This window comes from Halichoeres trimaculatus, unplaced genomic scaffold (genome assembly GCF_033239565.1).
Source record: "Halichoeres trimaculatus isolate MK-OKI-2021-1 unplaced genomic scaffold, fHalTri1.1 fHalTri1_scaffold_4, whole genome shotgun sequence".
NCBI classification, from domain to species: domain Eukaryota; kingdom Metazoa; phylum Chordata; class Actinopteri; order Labriformes; family Labridae; genus Halichoeres; species Halichoeres trimaculatus.
Genome location: NW_027437182.1, coordinates 7271062 through 7280973, shown reverse-complemented (window position 1 = coordinate 7280973; position 9912 = coordinate 7271062).

Here is a 9912-nt window from a genome sequence, read left to right as displayed (position 1 = left end):
GAAATTTAAAGATGATTTGGGACTATATTGATTTGTATTCCGTTATACTTGTCCTGAAAAATACACAATACTTTCACCTTATCTGTCCATCTTGTAACAGTAACTTTTTTATCTAGCTGGTAGGGTACTACTACCTTGTTGTCAGAGATGATATAAAGACCTGCTCTGGTTTATTCATTAATCATTTGAATGAGAATCACCAGCTTTGTTGTTGTTTGCTGGTTGTGTTATCCTCACTGTGAGTAGTCGTGGTAACATAGTAGCATTCATGACAGTTGCTGTGATTTTGAATGGCTGGTTAGACAAATAAGCCATCTTAAAGTTGTCACATAGGATTCTGAAGTTGCCACGACCATTTTTATTCATCTTTAGACATCTAATATACAACACCAACAAAAAAAAGAACAATTGATGAATTGATAATGGTCCACTGACACTGTGCTTCACCATCCAAGACCAAGAAGTCGTGACACATGAACAAGAGGCTCCGCAGACACAGTAAGTACCCTGATTTCAGCTTTAGCATTGCCCAACAGTTTATAGTGAGGGCTGTGAATGTATTTTTTTCATCGTGAAAACATAAAAAGCCAAAGTAGAGCACAGAGTTCAGCTGTTATAGAGAACCCCCCTTTTTATGAGTTGCTATATTTCAATTGCCACACTTTCCTGATGGTCATAATGACATATCAGAATTTAATGACAGGAGACGTGGAATGACTGAGATCCATCACTGGCCAAATTATCAGTGATTTACATAGCACTAAAAATAGTTGTATAAGAGTCACTTAAGACAAGAACCATTTCCTTAGTCAAGGCAGACATTTGGTGTCGGGTCCATCCATCAAGATAAGCATTAGTTTTTAATTTTATAGTGCTGTCACTACCACATTACATTTACAGTACATTCATAACACTCGCTTGGCTCTGTCATATTGGGGTCATTTGAGGTACTGCAGTGTTATAATTATTGTGGGATAAAGTTTTCAAGTGCTTAAAAATGAGATACTATGATGAATCAGAAGGGGAGTAGTTCTTATGGAGGGTGTTTCAGATGCTCCTTTAGTTACAGACAGTTTAAAAAAAAGAATCTGAAATGAAGTATCACAACCGGACTGTCATGGAATGCAGTAGCTTAATTCTTTGTACAATAAGTTGATTATTCACTGTTGTTTATCTTTTATCTGTGATATCTGCATCTGCCTTTAATTTTTTTAGCTCCTTGTTTAGGATAATTGTGTGATTTCTGAAAATGGTCTTTTTTGTCCACCTCAGACTGATGCTGGGATCCAAACTGGGAAGATCAGCAAGTGCATTCATCAAGACCTCGAAAAAGAGCAGGAGGAAATCTTTGTGAGATCTCTGCTCCTAAATCGTTGCAAAAGTCGGAAATGTCTCCATCTCCATCATATCTGAGATGAAATGATGATGGGTTTTATTACAAACTGAATCCTCACTTCTGACGTGGCTTTCAGATCAGAGCTGTCAGCTTCTTTTCTGACTGAGATTATTGATTCGTAATACAGTGAAGTTTCTTTGTCCTTATCTTGATGTTTTTTTCTGTGTTTTACTTGGGGGGTTTGTAGCTCTTCCTTTCATCTCCTTCATCATGTATTCAAATAAGTCAGCAGATGGCAGCAGTGAACAAGGGGGTCCCTTGACTGGATCTTCTTCTGACCTTGGGACTAAAGCTGAAAAGCTAAGTACACAAAACAGCCCCAACTCATGGCTTTATGAGAAGCATTTTTGGGCAATTAATATTGACATTTTTAGATGTAAAATGCATGACATATGTCAGGTTAAATTATTTGAATAATTTATGAAGCCGTTGTTTTATGTTGATATATACTTGTCCCACCATCTAGATAATTTCTTTTTTTTTTTAAGCATCTAGAGTGAAGTCATCTAGGAAGACCTCAAGAAGCCTCACAGACAAGGTAAAAAAAACTGTTAATAAATGTAGAAAACCTAGAATACTGTTGATAATCTTGTGCTATTTTGTTTTCATGCAGTGAAGATAAATACAACAGCTGAGATTTATCATTCCGATTAATGAACTTTAATGGCCTTGCCTAATTTGAGTTGTGGGTTGAAAAATATCACAAGATTCATTCAGAATGAGTCTGAGACAACTTTTGTTTGTATAAACTCAACACATTTACACAAAAGATATGTTTATCCAAGTTTGTAGGGAAGCTCACATATCTTATGAGTTTTTTTTCACGGAGCTTATCCACTAAAATCCTTTGATAAAATAAAATAAGCTTTATTGATACTGTAATGGAGGAAATTCACTTTGTTAGAAGTAGCAGCACATTCGTGGATACAGAAAAACTGCTATCAAGTGGTAAATTAAATACAAAAACAATATTAATGGTACTAGTATCGGCCCAATATTGATACCAGGTATCGGTATTGGGCCGATACCAGCCTTATTTCAAGGTGTCAGTACTGGTCAAAAACGCTACCAGCAGCTAATACAATAGACTGAATATAGAGTGGACAGCGTGGCTCCGCCATTTACCATTGTACGGATTTGAAGCCAAAATACCCCCGTCACAGGTGCAGCCATTGTAGCAGTTGTGCAGCCAGAGTCTGTGCAGTAGAGACTGTGAGGGATTCTGGGAGAATCTGAGTGGAGCTGCGTGACAAAAATAATATATATATTTTTTTCTTTTGAGAGTCTAATCACTCCTTGACTCTACCTCCTGGCATATTTTACAATCCCAGAAAAAAATACACAAGAACAGCAGCTGTCAATCATCGACAAACGTTACGTGAAGCCTCGTTTTTAACCTTGTATAACTAATGAAAACGAAACTTTTCAGAAAAAAAAGAGGACTTGAATACAAGACAGTCAAATGATTTCTTCAAATTACCACAACAACCAGATGTGAGAAACATTTCTACGAGGTGCATTAATTTTTTAAAGTTTGACCAGAGCCCATCTGGAATAACTGGAAAGCCGTATATTTTAACCTATACTGCAGCCAGCCACCAGGGGGAGCAGTTTTTGTGGAGACCTCACTTCGAGCCGAGCAAGTGGACGTCCTTTTTTTTTAACAGTCTATGGCCAATAGTCAGAGCAAAAAAATCTTTTATTGTGTAAGTCCTCCTCACCAGTAATTGGCGCTACATTGCTGTGGTTTGACTCCACAGTAAATGTGCACAGGTCTTGTTTAGACAATAAGAATGAACCAAGGAGAGTTAACAGTTAAACTGTTTTATTTTGCATTGTGCACACAAATTATCTGTCACTGTTAATTGAAATTTTATGTATCAAAAGAACTAGAGGTATCGGTAAGTGCTCAAGAGGGAGTGCTCATACTGGTATTGGTCTAAAAAAAAGTGGTATTGAACATCCCAAATAAAAAGAAACAGTGACATGAACAAAAAGAATGAGTGCATTGTCCATAAAGAAGATCTGCTTGTATCAAGACTTCTTTTGTTAACATTTATTCTATTAGATATCCTTCACATGGAATATCTCCAGGGCTTCGCAGACCCCTGAAAAATGATTGCGTCCAAATTGTTTCACTTGTTGAGAAGACAACAAAAGCAGTCACGATGCTGTTTCATGCCCTAGGACATCCTCTTTTCTTTTTAACTTGAAAAAGCATCAGCGCGTGCTTGTTATGGTTGACCATCGTGTGCTGGACGACCTTTGGAGGAAAAACAACATTTTGTTATGGTTACACAAACAAGTCAAAGAGTAGATTTTCTGGTGAGGGAATTAATTTGATTATTTTAGGCACATATTATGCCTGCAGCAGAGCAATTCTTGTGATCCAATCTCACAATGGTTTCTTGTTTAAAGTTAACAGGGGGTATTGTCAGGAGGCAAGCTTGTTTTCCGATAAGGTTGTTAGAAATTATTTTAATTAGTTCCAGTGAGGGAGCTGAACATACATGATGCATTGTGGATCCTCACAGCAGGAATGTCACATTTTTGTCACATGGTAGATCTGTGAAATTTATCGGTTTTGCATAAGCCTCCTTACAACAACAGAGATCACAATGTCAAGGCAGATAGCTGTGGGAGAGAATTGACCCTCTGTGTGCATTGGGACACACATTTTAAGTAAACAAACTGTTATTCAAAGGCACTGAAGACTTTTGGCCTATATTTGCTGAGAGCGTGGAATCCAGACAGATGATGTTGATGGTATCTCTCAGCATGATTCTGCCCTAGTGTAAAATGTTTGTTTAGATATGCTGTCATGCCCTTTAGGCTGTGGGTGCATGTGCTGAATATGAGGAAAAGGGGGGGTAAAAGAAACTCTTTGGAAAAGACTGGGTAGATAGCGGTGCTTGTTCTCTTATCCAAACCGTGTCACAATAAATCATGAACTTATGTAAAATATTATGAAAAAGTATGAAAGCTGGTTACAAAATAGTCTGTTTGACATCTTTAAAAAGGGACATGTACTAATTTATCAAACTGAATGTGGCCTTTTTTCCTGCCTCATCAAAGGTCCTCTTGAAGTGCACAGTGATGGCTTATTCATTGATCAAACTAATGAACTGCTCTACACTCATAGTTTCAATACTCCATGGATCCAGAGTCAAATTATCAATTGCACTGCTTTACCCTCATTACACTGAGCCACATCACTTCATTTACTCAGCCTCCCAAAGTGCTGGAGCTTAGTGCAGTTAGCATGTGAGTATAACCATGATATCACATAACCGGACATAAACCTGCATTACCTGAGCAGCAGGTGTGACCTTTTTAGGCTCTAAAATGAAGTAACGTCTGATTTTCTCTACATTTAAGTTGAATTTTATACACAAATATTGTGCAGATATAAAGATACTTTAGATTTGGGGAATATATAAAACACTCTAGTTGAGAGCAATCTGCTCAAACCAGGACTACAATTTTAAAATCTGTTGTCTGTTGTAAATTAATTTTCTGTCTCAGGGAACCTCTAATTGCTTCGAGGGGAAGCACGCAGACAGTACTATTAGCTACAGGGTTGCAGGGGAAAACTAATTTTGTTTTTGCAGTGATACCACAGTTTAAAAGGTGGTGATTATCCTGCCATGTTCATTTTCTCATCCACGGTACTGACGGCTACTATGTTTGTTAAAGGGGCTGTGGGGAGTTTGTGATGTGATCTTGATCCTGCAAAAGTCTCCCTTCTAGATACATGCCTGATTGTAATCCACACTTTGAAATGAGATTACCAGCACCAATATTACTGGTTACAGATTATTTTAAATTGCTTTACGGGAGAGTGATACAGCCCAAGCCAAAGGCTAACACAGGGGCTAAGCTGTTTGTGATAATGTTCATTCAAACCCACAGTCAGCAGATTACACATTATACGATACGTCAGAGCACCAGGCTGCCGATAGCACTACATATGGCCAGCTACTACAATGTTTGCTTGTTGACATGTTTCAAACTGTATCACTACGTAACTGTACTGGTTAAAACCTTACCTCGGCATGTTGTATTCAGTAAAAAGTTGTCTTGGACAAAGAACTTTTTTCTTTTGGTTCGGCCTCCATTTGATGTCGTCATCTAATTTCTTATGGACTTTTTTGCACTTTCTATACTCTTTCTTACTTTTGTTTTCTTAAATGCTGCGGTGACTCCTGAATTTCCCCTCGGGGATAAATAAAGTATTTTCTATTTCTATTTCTATTTCTATTTAATTCCAAAACAAACCCACACCTCGCTAAAAGTCATTTACGACAGTGTGTGTGAGACTCCGGGCCAGAAGGTGGCAAGGTAGTCCAATTAAAACACATCCTTCATATAGCATCTTTAAGCTAAAACAAATAACTCATTTGTGATTACCACTCATAGGTGTATTCTCACCAAGCGGCAACCTCCAGCTACAAGCAATGTCAATGCAGAAGTGCAAAAATGTAGTTTAAGTTTCTGCTTGAGGCAGGCTCCAGAAATACCAGAAAACAGAATTTAACATGTTAACATGTTTCTGTTACTGAAGCATTTTTTCTAGTCATTATGGTACATTTGGTGTATGAAAATGACTGACTTACTGTATACAGAGCGGTACAGTCAGTCACCCAGTCAGTCTTTATTAATGTAGTGCCAAATCATAACTAACTTTCTTTTCCTTCGCACTGTGAGCGACTCACAGCAGATACTCTGGGGTTTGCAACTGAACACACATTTAGCTGACTTTTCACCAAGGGGCAACATCTGGTTTAGAAAAATGAAGCCTATGGGGAAGTGCTAAAAGTTGCTGTTCATCAAGAATCAGCTAGAGGCTGGCTGCAGAAAGACCAGAACTCGCATATACATCCAGCCAAAAAATGACTTTGACAGCATTGAAAAGTATATTTACAGCCTGGTTCAAAAAATGGCTTTGGTCTGAAACACTGATTTCGCCATTGTCACACACTGTACAGTGAGTGAGTTTTTATTCTAACTCGGCAGTTAGGGAGTTAGGATCATCTGATTTTCCAATCACAGGAACAGCTCAGGTCACGTGACCGGTAGTTGTTAGAAAGTAAGGTCACAGCCGGCGTCATAACGAATGTGGCTGCGTCCGCAGATTGGCTTCATGTCACGGTATCAGGAACAGTCTATGCTTTTAACTAATAATGAACGGGCTAACTATTCAAGAGTGTACCAGAACAAGAACAGGCTATAGCAGCCAAAACCTCAAGTGTTACACACCACGCAGAGCCTCATACGCTGTAAGTTAGACCCCCCCACTCTCTCAGGTGCCAACATGTTGTCAGCTAAAGCAGCAAAGGTAAACCCCAAACTCTTGAGACCAATCCTGAATCCCACATCTCCTTAACTGTCATGCTCCTTTCCCCTCTTCACCTCTCTGTCGATGCCTTGCCTTGTCATCCCTTGCTGCCTCATGCTGTGATAGTTGGTACTTTCCTCAAAGTGAGAGTACCGCTTTAAGAAGCGCTTACGACCGCCCTTTAAGGTTAACAAAAGTTTCAGTAAGCATTCCAAAGAAGTCACTCTTGTTGAGCAATCAGACTTGGGTCAGGCATAAATCCTCTGGGTATAGTCACAGCATTACCCGCAGCGTCTGTATGTGCTGATGACTACAAAATTGAAAAAGAAAGGCTCTAATAATTCTGAGGCAAGTTTCCCTCAGCAGTAGGTATTGATTATTTGTGTGTGGTGAGAGATTTGGAAAATTCAATTAAAGGAGTTGTGCAAAGGATTCATAAATTCAGCCCCTCCGACCCGTATCGAGACGTGGTTATGTTCTAAATCAATGCTGCCCCTCACAATATATTTTCTTAGGAACATAAAAATAAATAACATTTAAACAGTTCTGCTTACTACAGAAACAAATTTTATTCTCTGCAAAGCTTCTTTGTAACAGCCAAGTACTGACTTGTGCACATCTTTGGAGTGGTAACATATTTTTATTGCAGTTTTTCCCATAAGAAAATCCTATATAATATGAATTTTGAGATGACAAAATGAGGGGAAAGGGGACGGCTCAGCAGAGTAAAAATTGATCAGGCCATAGCTGGGGCCACGTAGGAGAAGATTTGTATGTCAGCAGTAATGGGCTGTATTAAAAAGAAGATTCCTTAAGATGTCATAAAAGTGATGGGGCTGTGTCGCAGGTCGCAGCCTGCCGGCCCAGGCAGCTCTCACACACTCGGCTACATCAATCCTACCCGGCCTCACAGACAGATGCCACCTACCCACCGGGAGTTTTATGCTTTCTGATTGAACACACGGTTGTAATTAAAGGGGGGAGTTGTATATAGGCTGTTTTGGTCCAAGTGAGGATGGCGGCCTTCGATCGACAACGTGGTTTGCAGAGTATGCAATCTTTTAAGATGTGATTTCTGATGTAGTGAATGACATTGCGTTTCATCTTAGCAAGCAGAAATTACACTTCCATGTTTCTCTGAAATATTATCAAAGCAAGAGGACAAGCCTGAAAATATGAATTGGCATTATTGTCTTACAGTGAATGTACTTTAATTTCATCTGAGGGTGCAGAAATGTAACCCTGTGCTTCTTGAAAATACGTATTTAAAAAGCAGCAAGAAAAAAATAGACCAGACTCTAAAGTGGAAATCAACACATAGGCTAAGAATCACTTCAAAAACCCATTTTCAACATTAAAGTTATCATCTTTGCATTTTTTACAACATGAAATTGTGTTTTCATCAACATTATTCACAACATCCCAACTTCTTTGGGATTGAAGCAGTAATTTTTCTCAGCATAAATGAAAGAAATCTCATGCCTAAACATTTGTTTTAACATATGCTTATGAAATATAAACCTCCCCAGTCCTCTCTCCTTTGTGTACATTCAAACTTGACAGTGACTTTGGTGTGTGTAATATCACTGGGTGCCAGTGGGGTTACAATCATGTTTTCCTCTCCTATACTCCCCTGGTTTTTGTTAGCAAGGCATCTCCGCTGTTGACAGCAAATGGAATTGCTCTTCACCTCTTGTGCGTATGATCCCGCGGAGATCAGGCAGGAGATGAATGTGGAAACCGTGCTGTCAGCTGAGAGGCTGAGATGTCTTGGAAGCCGTCATTCATTTGCAGGAGAAGTGTCTAAAACCTGCGGGAGCGAATCCTCTGACATGTTCGAACCCCGTCTAGCAGCCTGAGTCTATGCCTGGCAGCTGACAAATGTTGATTCTACATTAACCACAATGCTGCAACGCTGTGCAAATAATGTTCTTTCAGATGGCAACCCTCATCCCCTTTATGGCTAAAACTATGCAATCCTCTCCACCTGTGCAGTTTAGCACCTTATGAAAAGTAAAGGTGGGGGGGACTGTCTCACACAACACAGTAGTCTCTTTATTTGGCAGCGCCTGGGAAGGCCGAGGCCTCTCGCTGCCCGAGTCGACCTACGCAACAGCTGGTGTTCACAGCAACATTTCCTATTTCTGCCGAAGGTGGATCGTGTAACTCTCACTTTATCACCCTTAGAGGCCACGTGAAGGACAAAGCCAGCACGCTCATAAACAAAACTAATGTTTTGATGCAAGCCCCTTTGGAGATTGAAGGAAGGGTCTGAGGTGTATTTTATGCCCCCTCACCTACCCTGAGGCATCAAATCATATACAAATGGTTTTCACGACTGCATCTGAGAGCGCTTAGTCCGAAGTCTCATTATAGGTTTTATCAGTTATCTATGGTTTCACTGGGATATTTCTTCTTTCTTACCCAAAACAGGATGCAGCAACCACTCATTTTGCGGCTCTCAAATCTGAGGTTTTAAATGCACATGAAAGTCAGAGCAAATCAAGCCCTGTGTTATAATGCCATGTTACAGTCTGGTTTGAGGCACATTTCTTGATTTGTAGCTTTTTTTATTCATTTATATTCACTGCACAGGAAATAGCTTTGAAAAAAAGAAGAAACCATGAACCAAAGGGTAACATCACAGAGACTTCATTTAGGCCAGTTTTTCAGATTTCATATTTAAAATTGACACATAATTTTGTCCAGTAAGAATAAAGATTATGGCAATTTTTTTTTGAAGTGAGAGGAATCCTTAAAATCGGAGATGTCCAAAAATTAGATTCACTTTTCATACATATTCTAAGCAGTTTATCTTTAAAAAAAAAAGATGTTGATACATAAGATAGAAATTTTGAGAAATTATACAATATTCTGCCGGAAAAAGAAGCTCCTACATTGAAATGGAAATGTCCATATCAAAATTTATTTCAATAACTTTTTTGTTGTTTTGCACCAAAGTATGTTTTAATTTTTGCCTTACATATGTTGAGTTTTGGGTTTTGCAAATACTTATGGAATTAATATACCTTGCTTATGTCATACAGAGTTAAATGGAATGACTTTGTACAAATGTGGCGCCTTTCACACCACCTCTTATCACCCCCCTGTGCTCATGCCCCTCTGTAGTAACAGTTAACTCAGATCTCAGGCTCCTATTTGTCCCTGTGGCCCTTTA